Source organism: Crocodylus porosus, unplaced genomic scaffold (assembly GCF_001723895.1).
Source record: "Crocodylus porosus isolate Cpor-Errol unplaced genomic scaffold, CroPor_comp1, whole genome shotgun sequence".
Lineage (NCBI taxonomy): Eukaryota > Metazoa > Chordata > Crocodylia > Crocodylidae > Crocodylus > Crocodylus porosus.
The window spans coordinates 5,105,738-5,126,715 of NW_017728912.1; the positions used below are offsets into that span (position 1 = coordinate 5,105,738).

Here is a 20,978-nt window from a genome sequence, read left to right on the forward strand (position 1 = left end):
CTATTGCACTATCATCGACAGAAATGATTATTCTTAAAACTACTGGAATCATTCAGCATAACAGAAAGCCTAATGCTTAATATCTGCACAGTTACTTACATGTAGAAAAAAGCAAAGAACTTAGGTAAATGGATTTTATGTATGTGGCAAACTTCAACTCAGGGACCTGTTTTACTCCACTGTTTGTTCAAGTAAAAATATTGACCTTTACTGTTGTCTGGGTAAGCTGTGGAAATTGTTTGCTTCAATACAATGCTTTATTGTCAAAGATTAGGAAATAAATCAGGCAAGGGTAATGGTATGAACTGAGCATGTGACAAAACTTCAACATAATGCACTGAACAAAATAGACATGATACTGATTTCAGCTGCACTAACTTAACACCAAAGTAGCTACTGTCATTTCATCCTGATTTATATTAGTCTAGAGTGAGTAGCTAAGGCAAATAATTTATTCTATATTATGAAAATCTGTCCTTCACTCACTTCTGCCTCTGTCAATATGTGTATCTGGCTCATTTGTTCACTATTATCCGTACTTTGACACACAAGTCTAGAACAAGGGTTTTAGCCATGTGGGCCAAATGAGTAGCACATGGCCCACCTGCAGACCAAATCAGACCTCTGTATCAGAATGAGGGCCTCACCACCCTCCACGCCACACGTACCAGGATCAAGGCCCAGGGATCCTTCACCACCTCCTCCAGGCTCCATGTGCCAGGACTGGGGCCTTGGGACCCTGTGCCACTGCTGAACTCTGAAGTGGGATTGGACCTCCACCTGGTCCCAAAATCACATGCCACCTCTGCTTGGACCTATATGTGGATTAATTTCCAGGGGCCCAACACTTGCAGCTCCATATGCCAGAATCAGGGTCCAGGGACCCCACACCACCTCTGCCAGACTCTGTGCACTGGCATTGGGCCTCGTGCTGCCCTGTACACTAACTGACAACTCCAGTCTTGTTACTTCCAAGTATACCAAGGTAACCGAGATCAACAGTAGCATCTTCCTACAATAAGGTGTTTACAGAAAATCACTATGTTCTTCAGTATGTACAGAATCTGGCCAATACTATAATACCTATTTACACAGGAAAATATAACGCTCAAGATTAACTTGAATAAATAATAAAGAAAAGCAAAACAAAATCTGGAAATTGATCAATCCTCTCTCTCTCAAACATGCCTTTTCCTTTTTTTTTTCCATTGGTTAAAATGCTAACCCATGTTTCACCACTTTCCATCTCCATTATTGCAACTTCCTGCCCTCTAGCCTTTCTCTTCTTGCTAGCATCTATTCTGAAGTGTCATATCTCAAATCATCTCCCTTTCTAATTGCTTGGGCCTTGGCATCCCTTTTTACATCTTTTTGCAGGTCTTTTTTTTTTTTTTTTTTGCCTCTTGCTCCTTCACAATTCTTATTCTGCCTGCGCAAATCGTTTCTTTCCTGATTTTCACTATTCATCTCACCCAGCTTTTTTTTTTTTTTTGCCTGATAGTTCCTATTGTAGCTTTCCAAAGGCTTTCCAAGCTGACACTTAGACTGTGCTAAAAACAGACATGGCATTGAGATAGTTCTGGCTGACTGGAGTGAAAACTTGGGGTGTAGCATATAATGCTTAGAACATTCTAAATACACTTCCAGCTCAAAGGCCACGTTCAGACAAATGCAGCCATGGGGTATCTGATGTCGCAGACAGGTCTGCAGTACCACATACCACATGTTCCATTGTTCTCCACTCTTCAACGGAACCTGCAGGAAAAAAATGCAGAGCTGCACACATGGTGGCAGCATGCACCACCCAAAACCAGAGCCTGACTGGCTGGAGCCACACTCCACTGCCGGCCAGGGTCCACATGGCAGGATCACCACTGCAGCAGCCCCAGGAGGCCCCCAGAACCCCAGGTAAGGCTCCTGAGACCAGCCCAAGTGCTGGCCCCAGCCTCTCCTACCCCACCCAAGGTAACTTGGCATATGGCACAGGCATTTCTCAGGGAGACCTAGCAGTGGCACAAGGTGTGCCACTGTTTGTTGTCCCCAGGGAACCGAACATCCACACGTCAGAATGCAGCCAAAGTTCTGAACTAATTCTCCTCTTGAAGATGAAAAACTGTATACAGCTTATTCCTTGCATTCGACTATTTAAAATCTCACACATGAAGAGCTGGAGTTACAAGAGACAATCTGCTGGTCAAGACAAGACACTAGACAGTAAAACACAAAAGAAATCAAATATAAACATATTGAATCAAATAATTTATTACTGTACAGATAACAAAATAATGCTTAGATGGACAGCCCTTCATGGAAGCCCCAGTCAAAAGCATCACCCAACATAATTTTAAGCCCCACCTTCCATATGTTATTTATGGTAAAAAGTATGTAACGTTGTTTATTTAGTATTTCATTAAGCATGTATTTCATAGTGCCTCTTTTCACATTACAATAACATGCACAGGGAAGGTGCCCTATCGTCTGTTTAACAGCATGAATCTCGTGAATCAAGCCATGTGTGCCCATTGTTGAGAAAATGATACTTGCGGGGGCCCCATAAAGCAACACAACAAAAAGTAAGTTTTTCTTGGCCTTGATACAAATAAAATCTAATTAGCATTATAGTTTAAAGTATGTATGCTTATTTCATACATATCCAGGATGAAAACATAAAAATCTAAACCCAGTGATTACTTTGTGTGCCTAAATAACAGTTAGCTTAGGTATACTTCATACTTTTACATTTAATACACCCGAGTTTATGAATTTGTTCACAACAATAAATATAGGCAGTGATACCTGATGAAATATTTATTTTATTTATATTTTCTTTACTGTTTTTTCCCCATGGCCAGACTTATTGTTGGAGAACTACTAAATAAAAGTGTGTGTCTCTCTATTTAATAAGTTGATGGTAGGAAGCAATTATAAAATGTCACTCATGGCACTTTTGTCCATGTTTTTTGCATAAAATAAGGTGATAACATGGAATATTGGTGAAATACGTATAGCACTAAATAACAGTTTTAAAAATATATATCAATATACTGTAATCACGTCACATCAAAATTGGTAATACGCATTCATTTTTTACATCCAGAAATAACAAAACAGCATAATATTACCATTGGGCATTTCAAACAATTTCAAAACTTGGAATAAAAAACTGTGGGCACTTTTACATGTGCTCTGAGGGTGGAAAGGGGGCAGCGCTTTAATTAAAGCAGCTCTGAGAGCCGCTCTAATTAAAAGCACCACAGCATCTCATGCATCAGCATATCCACACTTCAAAATGGTGGTGGGGGTACTTGAACTAAAGCTTGGTCAATGAGCTTAACACTTGAACTAAAACTCAATCAGCTCAATTAATCAAGTCTGCTCTAACACGCTTTAATTGTGGCACGTTGGAGCAGCTGCCACGCTCACGTACAAGCACCCTGTATATTTTCTGCTTATTTCACTGGGTTCTTTACATCTATCTTCAGAACCAATGCACTGAGGAGTTCCTAGATCTTCTCTTGCCCTCTTCTTGCAATGAATATGAACCACATAAAACACCTCATATTAGGAGTCACTCTATGCGCTTAAGATGTATATATCTTGAACAAAACTGATGATTCATTTAGTCACTTTCTCTAGTTATACTATAATACATGAGCAATTCTGTGATACTCCACCTTCCACGGCTACAGCTGTCTGGCACAAAACATAAATCTGTGCGATCATGCATTTTGTAATGATTTGTCTTGACATTCCCAATTACATTTTGGAGAGTACAACATTTCCTGCGATTCCTTCAACCCTAGCATAAATGTTGTTAAGCTACAACAGAATGCTCTACAAGATTTATTTACTTAGCAGTTAACTCTGGTTACATTGTCAAAACCAGGAGGTGAAATTCCATCAAATTCCCGTGACAGTGGCTAATTTATTATGTTGAGCCGAGCTGTTAGAAAGAGAGCCTCAAACAAGGGTTAAATTAATTCATCTAAAGTGCAGAAGCATTGCTTTAAACCTTTGTGAGTTGAAGGTGCAGCCAGAGAACAGCACACTCATACATACAGACATCCATATTCTGGCTACTACCCTGCCAAGGAGGGGGTCTAATTGGTTGGGCTCTAGAAAAACATTTTAATCTTGCATGCAAAAACATGATATGCGTGTTTTGATTGTTCATAAATTTGTTTTGGTATGTTTTTACTATTTCTAGCAGGAAAAAAGTCTTTTCCAGCCAATATTATGCCTTCAAATACAGTCCTAAATGATAAAAAGATGTTAAGAAACAGAAAACTCCAGCAACGTGGAAATTCTTTTTGAACTGCCTGACCTGACTTTTAGTTGGCTCATGGTTTACTTGGATCATAATTCATGTTTTAAAAGCATCAAGGGCTAAACACACTCCCAGACTAAAAACTTACCCCACTGAAGAAATGTACCAGTGTTCTGGCATTCCTAATAAACAGACTTGGGAAAAAAATGACCAGGTATATACTCTACATTTTTATATGCATTGTAAACCAAGAAATTAACATAATGAATTATAGAGAACCACAGAAACTGAACATTTGGATGGCAGAATACCTGAGTAGATAAGATCCTCTAACGCAGATATATAATGATAAATTCGTAAATACCCTGCTTTAAGAAAAGTTTACTCAACAGATCCTTATAAAAGACTGTATACTAGCTGTCCTAACAAAAAGTATCCCCAAATCCCTACATCTCTGATTTTTTGTTTGTTTTTGCAAAATCCCCAGTCATGCAACATGGATTTCTTCCTGTAGAAAACAATGGGATCAACACAGCATATTCTGTGCAATATTCGGTCCTGAAAACAAGGGAAAAATCCTACTGCATCTATACTTACTTTCAGTATGCAAGACAGCTACCATATATAAATAAAGAGAACCATAAAAACAAAACGAACAGAAACCCCACACACATTATATTAATATAATTACCAAACTTAGTACAAAACCCTGTATATATGTTTTTCCAGTTTATTTGTGTAGTTAGCCATAAAGACATGTAACAGATACAGCTTTCAGCTGGCACCTCTATAACACAAACAATAGAAATGTTTTTATAAGAAGTGGGCACTAGCAGGAACTAAATTATGTTGGCTGGTAAAAGAAGAGTGTAAAAGAAAAACTACATACTAAATATAGGAGAATAAGTATGGTTTTTAGCCTCGCACCTAACAAAAATCTATTGTGGAAGGCAGGGAAAAGCTCATTACACAATGAGTACTGGTTATATAAAATTTCCAAAGTGGTATCCACAAACAGATTACCTTAACCCTCCTCTTTCTCATTCCAGGTGATGCTTTCCCCTCACCGCAGTTATTTCTCTACTTTTCTTATTTTTTCACAGCTTTTGCTATTTATTGTACCCTTATCTCACTTCTTTCTACCTTCCCCACTTAGCTGTTGCCAGAAACGGTAAGCAGCTACAGCTCCACTCCCCATCTTTATTTTCCACTCTTCATACTTCCATCTTTAAGTGCAACTCAAATGTGCATTCAGTTGCTGAAATGGTACGTGCTTCTCAAAATCTTATTTTGACATTTCTTTTGCATGTAAATTGTGTTATCCCGTGGAGGGACTGTCTACTTAAGACACAAAATATTAGCTAGTCTAGTAAGGATGCCTCATGAGAGGCAGCTTCAATTCTCTTGCAGTTGCAGGAATCTTGGATCCTTTAATATAAAACTGATAAAAGTTATTATGGACTTAGGTGATCTTATTTATTAAGTTACTGAACTAAGTGACAAACTATCCACAAAGTGTGTCCTGGACTGCAAGAACACAACACTTTCTATATTTTGCTGAGTTGTTCCTTCCAGAAGTAGCAATTCATGTCAGTGATTAACAGGAGGCTGGTGCAGATTCAGCACAGTTAGAGGCTAGCAAACTACAAACTGCAGTGGCAAGTGCAGTAAATGAATTTAAAAATCAGGTGCAGAGCAACTTTTAAAGATGGAAGACAGGGAAAAAGTAGAACAATTCCAAAGCAATGCAAGAAGCCTTTAAAAGATTTTCTAAACCAAGGGTTTGATAAGTTCCCTCTAACGGGTTCAAAGTTGCCTTAAATAACATATACCAACCACTTAATTCCTAATTCGAATGACCAGAAATCATGGTCACTTTCATTCTGCATGCAAATTAATATGTCAAAAATATATAAGGGTGATGTTACAGGTCACTTTTATTGTATATGCAAGTTAATATATACTTGGTCAAAAATGTTCAAGATAATGTTACACGTTACCTTTAAACAGTTCTGAACCTATGGAAGGTTAAGCAGTTTCAAAGAAAAGTCTCAGGGCAGTTTCAGGTTAAGGCTTAATTCTCTCTCTGACCTGCACAGTTGTGACTTGTCACTACAGGACTTGGTGAGCAGGGATGTGGTCAAAAGCCAAGACTCCATCTCTCCTCTGGGGTGGAAGAAGAGGGGTAGGTACTGCATATTGGGGGAGCAGGTGGAGAAAGGCACATCAGGGTTGCAGCTTCCCTCCTTTCCACCCCATGACAGCAGAAGCCAGAGCTTAGTATTTAAAGTGAAGGACAGGGGTAGGCAGGGAAAAATGGAAGCAAGTAAAAAAGAAAAATTTAAAAAAAAGAAAAAGAAAGAAAGAAAGAAAGAAAAGATTAAAATAGAATGAATTGGGGTTGAGTTGGAGGAGGGAGTTGCCTTAGGGGCACCTGGAGTCATGTTAGCTGGACTGGGGAGCTGACTAGGGGCCTAGCTCTCACCCCTTCCCAGCCTGGGGTGGGAAGGGGGCTGGTGAGTGCCAAGCTGAGCTGAGGCAGCTGGCTTCATGCCAGCCATCAACAACCAGCCCTGCTGAACCAGATCTCAGCCCCTAACCACCCCCCGCCCCCGCCCCCCGTGACTCCACACCTAGGCAGGTTTCAGAAATTAGCTGCAGCAGCAGCAGCAGCAGCAGCAGCAGCAGCATGGACCCCAGGGAAACATACCTTCCAGGTCTCCAAGCTCTCACCACACTCAGAAGTAGGTAGCCCTTTCCTTGCTCCTCCCTGCCCCTCCCCCCCCAACAAATGCAGGAGACTGCAGAAAGAAGCCACAGCCCCCAAATTCTCATGGTTACAGGAGAGCTGCCTGTATATAGTACAAAGGCTTACCCCTCTGACGCTAAGTCCAAACAAGCACAGCCATGCAGTATGTGGTGCCACAGACACGTCTTAGGGGTTTCTCTGTGCTCACAGGGGGCAGGTGGGGTTTGACCCTGGGAAATCCCAGGGTCAAAAGAGACGTGCAAAAAAGTGGAGTGGTGCACACAAAGTAAAGTGCATGGCACTCAAAACCGGAGCCTGGCTGCCCCAAACCACACTCCAGCTGCCAGGCAGGCTCCGAGAGGCAGGGTTGTTGCTGCTGCATCCCCAGGATGCTCCCAGGACCCCAGGTAAAGCTGTTGGGGCCAGCCCAGTGCTGGCCCCAGCCTCTCCTATCCCACCTGCCAAAGGGTGTGTGACACAGGTGTTCCCCAGGGACAACTGTGCTGCTACTAGTTGTCCCTAGGGAACTAACCATCCATGCTGATGTGGATGCTGCCTGAGAGGGGTCCCCATGCCTAGCCCCTTGCCTAAATCCTGGGAGCCAGCAGCATGGTGCCACATAAGCTGGCATCATACTCACTGCAGGAAGGCATCATACCCACTGCATCATACCCAGCTGGCATCATACCCAGCATAAGCTTGCATCATACCCACTGCAGGAAGGTATAGGTGTTGGCTTCAGGCTGGTAACACATCCTGGGCAGTAAAGCTTGGGGGGATTTAATGTTTTTCTAATGTAGAGGGGCTGGGAACCATGTATCCTTGGATGCTGGGTAAGTACAAATTGGTCACTTTATCTCCATCTCCATGGAGCAGGCTATAGAATCCAGGACTGTCCTGGCCAGACTATGTATGGTCACCCTATTTAAAGGGTGTGACACCGCCCTGTGACACCACAGTAACTCACAGCAGTCTCTCTTGGGACATTTGATTAGTAGAATCTTATTAATTTATACAGGGCACAGACAGAAATGCAGCTCCCTGCTGTAACTGAAAACACTTTGCAGGGAGTGTTCTGAGTTACAATGATCCCCTGGGCCAAACAGAAGTTCACTCTTGGTTCCAGTGGGGAGAGCAATCTAGCTGCTGGATTCCAGCCTGTAAGCTGTTTCCCACAGCAATGGCCCCTCCTCCCTCCCAGCCTGTCCCTGTTTTTAGAATGGGAGTGGGGAAAGGGAAGAGGGAGATCATTCTAGCGGTTTCCCACCTGGCATTGGACGGTGGGGTGGGTGGAGCCCCCATACCTCCAGGGGGCTCCAATACATCCGCGCCACCCTCCAGTGAGGACTGAAAAAACCTGAGACTGAACTCCCTTCGCTCCCCTTTCCCCTTCCTATTCTGAAAACAGCAACAGACTGGTAGGCAGTGCAGACACAAGTTGCAGAAGGCACTGTGTTTCTAAACATCTTCATCTGAACCTTCATGCAAAGAGTGTTCAGATTTTCTCCTAACTGGCCATTTTTGAAGCAGTCTGAAGCCATACACTTGTGTTTGGTCATGGCTACAGACTGTTTTCTGTGGCCAGACCAGGCAAAAATTGTAACTGCTGCCTGTGCCCACAGATACATGTTAGCTAAGAATATTCTTTCATTTAGTTTATTTTATTCAAAGCCACTGGAAGGAAACTAGTATTTCAGGATGACCTTCTTTGTGCACACTTCTTAAGCTCCATATATTTATACACGGTTTAGTTTCATATCATCTTTTATTGCAGCTTCACCACATATTGTGGTCAAATGTTTCAGTCATACTGCCCTTTTCAAGGATAATTACAGAAATAGAATATTTTTGTGGTACCTGTACATCTATTCAAAATAAATCTTAGGAAGAGAAGAATAGCATAATGTCTCCCTCAATCTCAGTAGATTCCAGAGGAACAACATTGCCTGGGATGATCTTGGACCCGAATTTTACACATTTTCCTCATGTGCATTAAAATCCCACTGCAATACAGGATCTTGTCATCATTTTATACTCATAATGTTTTAGTCACATATTCTACAAGGAGAAGGAGAAAAGAGGCTATTTTAGCTCTGTGTATGGCATCAGAGAGGTTTTTTTACTGGAATATTGTATCTATACATTCAAATGATGCTGAAAAGCTGGAAATAAGTCAAAACACATCCACAATAATTTATTGGGATAAAGAAAGATGGCATTACAATGAGACACTTGATGCACTGTAATTACAATGCATCAGAGCAGATTCGATTCATCGAGTCTGCTGGCACATAGTAATTACCATGCTCCAGCCAGCCTGCAAATATTGTACATCAGTGTCCCCATGCTTCAAAATGGCAGCAGGTGCACTTTAACTAAAGTTTGTTTGACAAGCTTTAGATAAAGCACCCCTACAGCCATTTTTCAGTGTGGGAATGCTGATACATGAGACACTCTGGGTGCTTTAATTAGAGAGGCTCTCAGAGCTGCTCTAATTAAAGTGTTCCCCTCCCACCCCCAAGCAAAAGTAAAAATGCCCTTAATGAACTCAATCCACTTAGTTTATTAAAGTAAATGTTAAGAAATACCTTGTTTACAGCCTATGAACACGTGCAAGCAGAGAAAGTTTCTGGTAAAAGATAAGCACTTAATCTAGATTAAGCCTAACAAATCCAAAAACAAAATTCAAAAAAGCTGAAAATTAGACAAATTCAGACAGGAAATAAGCGAACATTTATGCAAGTTCAAAAACATGAAAACTAGCACATTCTTCTGTGAGATGTAGTTGCTCTTTGAAGTTTTTGAGTCAAGATGAGTCATCTTTTTTTTATTAAAACATTTTTAAAAATGTTCTCGGTCAATCACAAATGATAGGCTGGGTGCAAGAATTACTGGATAAAATCCCAGGCTTGATTGCCTGGGATGGTACGACTTCAAAACCTTCGAAGCAGCTTCAGCAGCAAACTTCTAACTCAGTCCAGTTGGTGACCTGGGAGGATTTAATATGCAGGCCCCAAGCTCTCACACTGTCACAACACCTCCAATCGCCCTAGCTGCAATAGCAGCCAAAGTCTTCAAGCTTCCACTCCTTCCTCCGGCTGCCACTTCCTACCCTCACCACTGGGGGTCAGGCAGTGCAGGGAGATGAGGGTAAGTCCAGGACTGCACCTGGCAGTGGGAAATCAAGCCCATATGGTGCAGCAATTCAGGGAGGGAAGGTGCCTATGCAGATACACATTGCAGCGAGGGAGGATAGTGCTCATGAAGTGCAAGAGTGGGTGTAGGGGGTGAGCACACAGTGCAGCAATGAGTGGGAAGGGGAAACTCCATGTGGTGCAGCCCCTGTTGTGTACAGCTCCCAGGGGCTTAGAAGCTGGACAGGCCTGTTCTGACTAAACCCGTTCTATCCACTCATGAGCCTTAGCATTTAAGTGTGGCCACTAGAGACAAGCCTTGAGCAACCTCACTAGCAAAATACCACAACCTCTTTAGTTCTATATAGCCTACAGAGTCACATTTCAAATTGATAGGAGTTTACTTAAGGTTTGTGTTTGATGGTTATGGATGTTAACGTTTCTTTAGAATAGGAGATATATATATATATAGGATAGAGTCTCAAGCGAATACTAAAGTTTTATTAAATGCCATTTGAAAACTAATCTAGCCACAGTGTTGAACACAGGTAGTAGAGAGCAATCCTGCATTAGCAACATTTGTTTAAATGGGATTACTTTAATTTGGATTTATTTGAGAAATATGTAAAAGGTCCAAACAGCGACCACTTAAAAGCATATGGCTTATATTATAAGCATCCAGGAGTACATTTTCTGAAAAAAGCAAAACAAAACAAAAACAATGCCCCCCTCATCTCCCACCAAATCTTTAAGTATATTTTATTTCAGGGGTGCATCAGCAACTGTTCCAAAAGAATCAATTCGTAATGAAGAGGGAAACTGGAATCACTAGTAAGCCTTGCACTGTCATAAGCACCCTTTGTTTATTGGAGGCAGTTGTCCAAGCTAATTAGTGGAGAACCTTTGGAGAGCTTTGTGGTTACATAAGATCGGGGAATCCCTACTTCAGGGGACAGAGGTTTTATATACTGCTTTACTTAAGGAAAGTATTTGCTTAAGTATGACCCTGCATGTCTTAGTCCTCTGCCAGAATAAAACAGCTCCCATTACTGCCAACAGGGCTGCGCCAGGGAGGGGGAGTAAATTTGGGCAACTGCCCCAGGCCCCGCGCTTTGGGGGGCCCCGTGGAGCCAGGCCGGTTTCGTGTCCAGCCGCTGTCCGCCCACCACGTCTGGGCCCTACACAGGCTGATTTGGCCTGTGCCTCACACCCTGCTACGGTTGTCTCTGACTGCCAAAATCATGTGCTAAATTCTTTCCTGAAAAATTCTCTCTATATCAAAAGTTCTTTTGGTCAAGTACTTTTTATTGCATGTAGAGCACCTAGCATGTGGGGTTAGTAGGTGTCATCATCAGATGAACATAAAACAATAGAAGATAAATCTGAACAAAGTGCCTTCCTACAGCTCCCTACTCTCACCCTTCAAGGCAAGCAAATTTCTTTACTTTTTACTAAGATTTCCTCATGGAACCTGTCAATTAGAATTCTAATTTAAAAGTACAAAAAGGTCCTCGTTGCATGTTCGTTACGTACCTAAATGCTCTTTTGAAAGACAGCAGGATTTTAAAACACTGTCTAAATTTCAGATTTGGACACTTGAGTTAACTAGACGGTAGCACATAAAAAAGACCAAACTTATTTATATGGTGTAAAACTGGATAATAAATATATTTCCTAGTTGAAACCCACTGTAATTTCTGTACAGAATAAAGTTTTACAGATTAACTGGAAACCTTTGAAAATCAGGGATTACACTGGAAATGGCAATGGTCCCTTACTCCTAGAAATATAAGCAGGCCTATTCTAATTATAGTCTGGTTTCAGTTCAAATAGATGAGGCCCTTTCTGTGGCGTCTGATGATTTGCCTTTGTCCTCTCAAATCTCAGAAATCATTGGAATAACCATAGGTGAGAGACTACTACCAGGTGATTATCAATATTTTAATCCCTTTCAGTCATTTTGGAGAAATTCCAGCAACTAAGAATAGTAAGATACATCCACAGAAGCGAAGAACATAAAACCAGCAAGCAGCCCAGCAAATTGGAAGCTTCAATGGGAGTTTGAGTAGGGAGTTGAATTGAGAAGTTTTCCTAACACTTTCATTCTTCACTCTAAGCATGCTGAGTAGAAAGAGGTAAATGAAGGGGGGATTTTTCAGGAAATAGGAATAGGAAGAAGCAGCTAGCAGGAGACTAAATAAGGAGTGCAGCGGAATAAAGACACTGGACTTCAGAAAAGCAGAAATTAACACATTTGGGGAACTGGTGAGCAAGATTCTCTGAAAAAGCAAACCTGAGGGGTAAAGGAATCTGGGAAAGCTATCTGTACTTTAAGGAGGTAATTGTAAGTGCACAGGAGCAAGTCATCCCAATGAAACAGAAAACTGTAAAGTACAACAGGAAACTGGCTTGGGTAGACAACAATCTCTTCAGTGAGATGAAGCTCAAAAACAAGCCTAAAGTAGAAACTTGGTCATAATATTAAGGAAGAGCATAAGAGTATTGCACAGGGATGCAAGGAAAAAAATAGGAAGGCCAAAGCACAATTTGAGATGCAACTGGAAAGGGAGATAAGCAATAAAAATGGATTCACAAGTATGTCAAGAATAAGAGAAAGATCAAAGAAACTGCAGGTCCCTTAAAAAATCTAGTTACAGATGGTACAGAGAAAGCTGAAATATTTAATGCATTTTATATTTTAGTTTTCACATATAGAGGCAGCTACTAGATGACAAGTGCAATTGGCAACAAGGATAAGGAAGGAGACAAACAACGTAGAGTAATGTCAGAACAGGTTAGGGATTACTTAGAGAAACTAGATTCTCAAGCCAGCAGGGCCAGATGGGTCACACCCTAGCATACTGAAGGAATTGGCTGAGATAATTTCAGAGCCGTTGGCTATCCTCTTTGAGAACTAGAGGATTCTTAAAAGGTGGAAGTTGGGTAAGGTCTTGGATAAGGCCTGGGAAGGGCAAACATTGTATCCATCTTTAAGAAAGAGAAAGAAGACATGGAGAATTACAGACCAGTCAGCTTGACCCCCAATACTTGGAAAGTTCATGGAGCAGGTCCTCAAGGAGTCTGTTATGAAGCACCTGGAGTAGAACAAGATGATAATGAAGAGCCATCATGGATTCACCAAAAGCAAGTCATGCCTGACCAACAAGTTTTCCTCTATGATACTTAACAGGGTCTTTGGATGGGGGGAGAACAGTAGGTGTGATACACCTCGACTGTAGCTAGACTTTTGATACTGTTTTCCACTATGTTCTCATTAACAATCTAAGTAAATACAGAGTAGATGAAAGTATTGTAAGATGGATAGAGAGCTGGTTGGATCATCATCCTCAACAAGTAGTTATCAATGGTTCAGTATCTATTTGGGAGGAGGTATTAAGTGGGGTCTCCCAGGGTTCTGTTTTGATCTGGCACTCTTCAACCACTTCATTAATGATTTGGATAATGGGATTGACACCATCTGTGAATCTGCAAATGACATCAAGTTGGGTGGAGCTGCAGACACTCTGGAAGGCAGGGATAGAATGCAGAATGACTTGAATAGACTGGCAAAATGGTCCACAATCAACTAGATGACATTTAACAAGGATAAGTGCAAAGCCTTGCACTTGAGATGGAGTAATTGCATGCACAAATATGGATTTATTTAGTCTAGAGAAAACTGAGGGGAGTTTTGAGAATGACCTTCAAATATATGAATGGTGATTCTAGAAAGAATGAAGAAGGACTTTTCTCTGTAGCCATAGGGGAAAGGATTAGGAACAAGGAGGAGCAGATGAAAATTAGATTGGAGATTAGGAGGAAATTTCTGGCCATGGGAGTGGTTATTGAGAATAAGAAGCTGTGGAATCTCCATCTTTGGTAGTGTTCACGAACAGACTGAATAGACATTAGGCTAGGAGGGTCTAGTCAGGGATAAACCAGTCAACCTTATAAGGTCCCTTCTAGCCTTCTTTTCCTATGATCTTAGAAGTACGGTAGTCATCTTTTACTGTTTGGTCTTATGCATACCAGACAAAATAAATCCATATAAATGAGACTATGAAATAACTCATATAAGGAACTGTTCATTGAACTCATATAAGCTATGCTGCTGCCAATGAGCATACAAGAAGGCTATTAAGCATGAACTCTACAATTGCCTTGTTAAGTGCCTGTGAATTCTCGGATGAATGGAAGCAAGGCTCAGTTTTTGTACAAGAGTTTTACATAGCTGCCTGCTATTGGATTCTCAATGCTTTGGATTCTTTATCTTGATGCATTTTTTATAAATATTTCTTAATATGCAAGCTCTATGAAACTGTACATTAACTGGAGAACCAGAGCAGTTTAATGGAGAATGGGACAGGTTTCTTATGCTTAACTAAACTGAAATAGCTAGCTCACCTTCTACTTTATTATGTTCCTATCCAATGCATACACAGATCACCTTGCCCTTTAGAATTACAAGTTTTTGCCATCAGCACCTTGTCCATCCCTCATGATTTCCTTCCCTTTTTACATTTTTGTTCTCTCACTTCAGAGCACCATTCCAATGACAGCAAGAAAAGATAAGGTCCATCTTATACTGTTTCCCTGTACAACCAACTTCAGAATGACAGACATAAAAACAAATACAAAGGAATAGAAAAGACTTTGAGTTAGGCAATTGTAACATTCATCTTAGAAAAATCTCTTCTGTTTTCTTTCTATATTTTAGGGAAGCTTTAGCCCCCTTTGTACAGTATATCTTTCTCTGCATCTGTTTAATAAACTCACAGAAGTTTATTATTACTTGGAGTGGACTAAGGTACTCCTACTAATTTTACAACAAACACACTGTAGGGCTTGCGTTCAGTTAGTTGAGAGAGTGTGGAAGAAGGAACAGAGGAAAAAAAATACATCTAAGAGTCCAGGCTAGGATGAAAAATAGAGCAAATAGTGAGCTGTCTCAGAAATCAATGGAGAAGCCACAAAGGTTCCAGAAAGAAAGGAAAGCACCACCCATATTTCAACTTTATGTTATAGTCTCTCCACATTATTGTTAAATAAGACCGATTACTAGTAACGCAAATTCTCCATCTAAGGGCCCTGGCAAACTGGTTGAGGGGTGTTTTCAGCACTATTACAGAAACATAGTACAAGATGTGTGGCCACTTATGCACAACTCCCTGGCTGAAGCATAACAAAGTTGCCCTCCAGTCATAGGGTGATAGGCTGTTCCTGCCCCCAGCTTAGCCTGAGAGGGAGTGGGACAGGTTCACTTGATGAGCTGTTGCCAGGGCTGGCAGAAATGACTAAAGCACCACCACCATTATAGTTTATAGTTGCTGATGCTTTAATGCTCAAGCACCAGCAGCCCTTTAAAGCTCCCAGATTACAAGCAGCCCCAAATCAGTGACCCAGTGGTCCTGGAACACTGCCTATCAAAGAGAGTCTGCTGTGGCAGAAGCTGTTTTCACTGCTGCTGCTGCTGCCGCCACCACTGGGACACCAGCTTTTGGTGCTGTCCCCACAGTAACAGCAGTGTTCCCACTCCCACCTCTGTAGAGGAACCAGAGGTGATGGTGGCATCGGGGTGCACCAGCTGCCACCACCACAGAAATGGCAGCCCTTTCTATCCCCACTGCAGCAGTAGTGGTGGTCCTTGCCATGACAGTATTAACTGCAGGGTCCTTGAGCAGTGCTATGGCTCTGCTCCCTGCTAGCTGATAGGGAGTCACTATGGGATGCTGGAGCACCAAAAGACCTCATGTCCACTTTACAGGTAATACTACAAAGAAGCTTCCGCTTGAAATGGGTATTCTTTTCTGGCAGATCCAGTACCTTTGTAGCACTACAGATACCTTTGCTTTCTGTAGCACTATAGGTGCATATATAGCACTACTACAAACATAACATATGTCTAGTCCCAAAGCCCACCATGGTCAGCAATATGCATTTTCTCCTGTACCCCTCTGTACAGTGAGCTCAAGCTGTGAAAGGATCCATGATGTTAGAAATATACAAACTCCATTCCTGAGGAGTCTCCACAACTTGAGGAGCCAGCTAACTTTAGTCTTTAACAGTGATTAGAAATGGCTATTTAAAATTCACAGCCTTATGACAATGCAAAGAACAGTCCATTTATGGTTATACAGTTGTTACTATGTAGTCAGAAAATATAAGACAGACTGCATTGGTAACAGCAAATGTATTCCTTAATAAGATGGAGATGAGACAAAAAGAAGAACTATGAAATATCATCAGAAAATATCCCTCACAAGACCTACTTTACTGTTGCAGTGTCCCTTCTCTATAAAAGGTCACAGGCATGTCTGGCATTGCTAAGTCTCTCTTTGCAATCCTCTCTCTCCATTCATATCACATCACTTCCTTTTATCTTCTCCTAGAGGTGCTGGGTCAAAGTACCTCAACTAGTTAGTCAAAATTCTCTCACCCTAGATGGATTTTGCTTTCTTAGATAAAACAGTGCATGGCCATATACTTACAATTTAGATAAAACAATGCATGGTCAAATACTATTGGGATGAGGTCATTTGCCCTCCAGGAATGGTTGGTTTTGTACACCACACCCAGCTTCTGAGAAACTACTCCTCCCAAAACATTTATGGGAAGAGTCAGTTGCTTGCTACCTAACACTGAATCCTGAATTCTGAGTAGTTATTTTGTACCAGAGCATTCCCACAGACTGGAATTTATAAATACAAGGCCTTGGCACTTATGACTTGTCCTTGAACTGGCAACAGGGAAGTAGGGGGGGGCAACCCAGACATTGCCTCAGCCTTGGGCACTCAGTTGCTTTGTTACACCTCTGGTATAACCCACCATTTCTCCTTTTTGGCACCTTTCTTCACCTTTTCTTTTTCAAATAGCAGCAATGAGAAAAGATGATTGGGTGTAACCACTTAGAAAACCACTTCCCTCAATTTGCCTATTCATATAGAGTCATATCTGTTTCTCCCTCCCTCCCCAGCCAAAAGATAGCTGATGAGAAATTGGAATCACTGACCCATCTGGTCACTAGTCATTTTCCAATTTTCATCCAAATAAATTATATATATTTCCCCTCGCTCATAGAAACCCACATGGATTGTTTTTTCCGGTCCTCATTAAAATTAAAATTTCAGTAAAATTGTTGGAAAATGTCATATCATGTCACAAGTAGTCAGAATCAATGCCAGTGGCATCCTCCCTGAAGGCACAGCTATGGGCATAAATAAAAGGATTTCATGGATGTGTGTGGCTGGTAATTTCTTTCTTTCTTCTCTTCTACTTCCATCTCCTACCTTTTCCCCTCCCTTCATGGGTTTAGAAGTGAATTTGCTCTCTCTCTCACCTATTTTGGGCACATCTCCATCAAAGCAGTCCTGAGAGGTATGACAAGAGAAAAAGCAAAATCTCAAACACTAGTAAATACACATAAAATAAAATAAAATAATACATGGACAGCAATTTTACATAAGCTACAAACAACTTTAAAACTCCGCACATTGTTGGGTCTGAGATGACTGGACCTTCTTAATTTGCAGATCTACAAGTGTGTCAGACTTTTATGGTGCTTATCTTGAGAAAAGCCTCAGATATTGATGTAGTTCCACATCAACAGGAGAGGGGAGCACGAGAAGCTGGGAAAAGGGAGTGTGAGGACAATAATTGTTAAAACACTGCAAGAAACATTTATTTTTTAAGCTGCAGCTTTGGAGAACAGAGTGAAGTGATATTTCTGGCAGAGCATAGCTGTTGAGTTAGAGGCTAATTTTGTCAGGTTAAGCAGGGTAAGGGTGAATCACTGTAGCCCAAAGGGAACTGCTTAAAGCTTCAGGCTAAAAGAATGAAGAATAAGTAAAAGGCAGCTCAATTTTATTGTGGCATTAATGTACTAGATGCATTAATAATCTTTGTTATTAGAGTCTGGGGATCTGAAATAGCTTACATTTTCCTATTAAATTAAAATGTACAATATAGCAGAAACCACTTACAATAGTCAACATTTGGTAAATGTTACCACACATCTATTGCCCCATATAGAGGACACCAACTGTGTCTCACCTCAGTGAAAGTGGGCTATGGACAAACGCAATGGTGAGTATGGCAATTTGAAGGTGAAAACAGAAAACTATTTTCAATACAGATCTGGCAACAGAGAAACTGCAGTTTACAAAAAACAGACTACACTGAGACTAACCATGTTGCACATTACACTGGTACCCATTACCAACACAGTCCTGTATTTTTTGCTTTGGAGTGCATAGCTATAGACAGTACTGTCAACACTGGCCATTTGCTCTTAGTCCCTTGTCTGCATCTCTGAAAGTACAAGAGTGACACATTGTGATTGATACATCTTCTGACACTGCCACTCTGAACGAAATCATTCTTCTTTTTAGGTTTCCTTAATATCATCTGACCTCAGTGAGAACTCATTTTAAAAAATGATGGGCATTATGTTGCATTTTTATTCAAAGCATGGATGCAAGCAGCATTACAAAGGATGAAAAATGTAACTATATGTTGTGAGGTATTTCTCATGGAGGTCATTTTCTCTGATCCTCAGTTGAAAGCATTACCATCACCTGAGCTGCTATAAAAATAGGAAGCAATTAATACCTCACACAGCTAAACAAGCATATGCTTTTGATATCTTGCAATTTTATATTTAAATCTATAAAAACAAACCAACAGGGATTTTCCAAGCTAAAGAGCTCTGATTTTGTGTTTTTTCCTTATCATTGAACTTGATGATATAACATTATGATAGCTTTCTGTCCTCTACCACCGCTCCCATTTCTCTTAACAGGTCAATAAGTATGAAGAATACTCTCATCTCTCAAAAAAGGAGACCGTAGAGAAGCAATGCTTGCAGTTAGTGCCGCTCCTGAGTCAACCCACAGTACCACCACATTTTCAAAAGTAATCAGAATTCAGTGAGTCCTTTTTGAAGTCAACATCAGTTGCTGATCCTGGCTTAAACATCAAGGTAGCATGGTTAAGGTATGTCATTTTTTACAGCCAAGGCAGAAAAAGATTTGGGCAGTATCACATTTGGCTTCTTTGGACTTGCCTGAATCACCCAGTATCCATTTATGGCTGAAATCAACCTGGTGACAGCTTTAGGCAGGAATCCAGAGTAGGGCTGAAACTCCAGGCAAAATGTCTTACCTATGTCACCATCAGCCCCTCACAATTGCCAAGTGATCTGTTTTTCAAAAGGTGAGCACTTATTTAAGTATCTAAATATGGATTTGAAAGCCTACTTTAGGCTTCTGTCCAAAAAAGAGCCTTTTTTTTTTTTTTTTTTAAAAGATATGGCAATTCTCACTGTAGGTACACATATCCCAACATTTGTCCCACTTCAACCTTTATCCTGGAGCTGTTCTTTTTTCCCCCTGATTCTGCCAAATAAAGCGGAGCTTGTCATTTCACCACAATACTGTTCAATTCTCCAGAAACTATCTGTGGTCAAGCTATTCCACAGCTATGCAATGGTTCCTTCCTTTGAATTATTTTTGCATGCTGTTTGATCCCAACTAATGTCACTCCCAGGCAACTCCAGTGACTGAATCAGCCTCCCACTGGTCACCTCAGAAGTGGCAGTTGATTATCCCTTGTATTCCTTTCCCTCCCTGACAGAAACAAGAAACCAGGTTAACTGATAACCAGTAAACAGTCTTTTACCTATTTGCATCTTACCTTTAATAAATATTTTCACATGGTCCATCAGATTTCTGGGAGGATTAGGTTCCCTCAGCGTCTTTTCCTTCAACACCTTGAATATTACTCTTTAGCAAACCCCTTGCTCTGCTGATTTCCAAAATTAAAATGGAAAATACTGTCAACTATTCATATTCTGACAACTATTAAAAGCCTGTTAATCTATTTTTAAGTCTGTTCTTTTTTGTATACACTATTTCTTTAAGTGGAAATATCAGCAAACCATAGCTATAAAGTATTTTTCTGTGTCTCTTTGTTAAAGGGACTTGGAAATGTAACAGGGCTTTTTTTCCCCCTTTTAATTATGTCTAAAATTTTCAGCCATCATTCATCATCCCTGTCTGAATTTCTCTTCATACAAGTGATTGTATAAAAGCCCACAACAACATAATCCCACAGGCTTGAATTTTACTTGCATATAATTATTGATAAGAACAGTGAAACGTCCTTCTCATGATTTTTTTTTTTTTTGGTTAAAGCTGTGCTTATTCATTCATTAGCAATGATAAAATCTGCCAGGAGCTGTATTTCTTATACCTCTGTGTAAATAATGAACTGCCTCAAGGCTAAACATCTCGTATGAAATGTCTTCCCCTCTGGAAAGTGGCAACCTCTTTATGTTAATGATTAAAAATATTCTCTGAATATTTTGTCTTTGCAAGAGGAAAATATGTTTCCTCTTTCTTTGAAAATGATCACACTTCATTCATAAAGAAGATGTATCCAAATTCTGCTATCAGTCATACTAATGTAAATCCCGAATAATTCCCATGAAGCCAATGAAATTAAACCCCTGCCCCCCAATAAAACTGTAAGTACAAACCATGGGAAGAACAAAGGATATGTGAGATACTGAACCATAGACATTAAATATGAATTCCTGAAAGGGATGATTGATACTTATCTAGAACTTACATTAAGGGCCTCACTCAAACCAAGACAATGATGCATCCAGTACACCCTAGTAGTACACACTAAGCGAGAGGCATGACAAGTCTCTCACTGGGAGTGTAGGGAGGCAGCAGCAAGGCACCAGACTTCCATGCGTGGACCCTGAGGTGGTGCAGGGTCACTTGGAAGAACTGGATGCCTTTAAGTCGGCAGGCCCGGATGAGCT

At 40.8% G+C, this 20,978-nt stretch overlaps 1 long non-coding RNA gene across 1 annotated transcript; it reads right to left on the reverse strand.

Annotated features, from left to right (window-relative positions):
* Positions 1 to 1,391: 1,391 nt before the first annotated feature.
* On the reverse strand, positions 1,392 to 20,943 carry LOC109309540. Its single transcript, XR_002100948.1, has 3 exons — positions 20,835 to 20,943; positions 4,434 to 4,440; positions 1,392 to 1,402 (listed from the first exon to the last, which is right to left on the reverse strand). It is a non-coding gene; the product is annotated as an uncharacterized LOC109309540 (long non-coding RNA).
* Between the last annotated feature and the right edge of the window lie 35 nt (positions 20,944 to 20,978).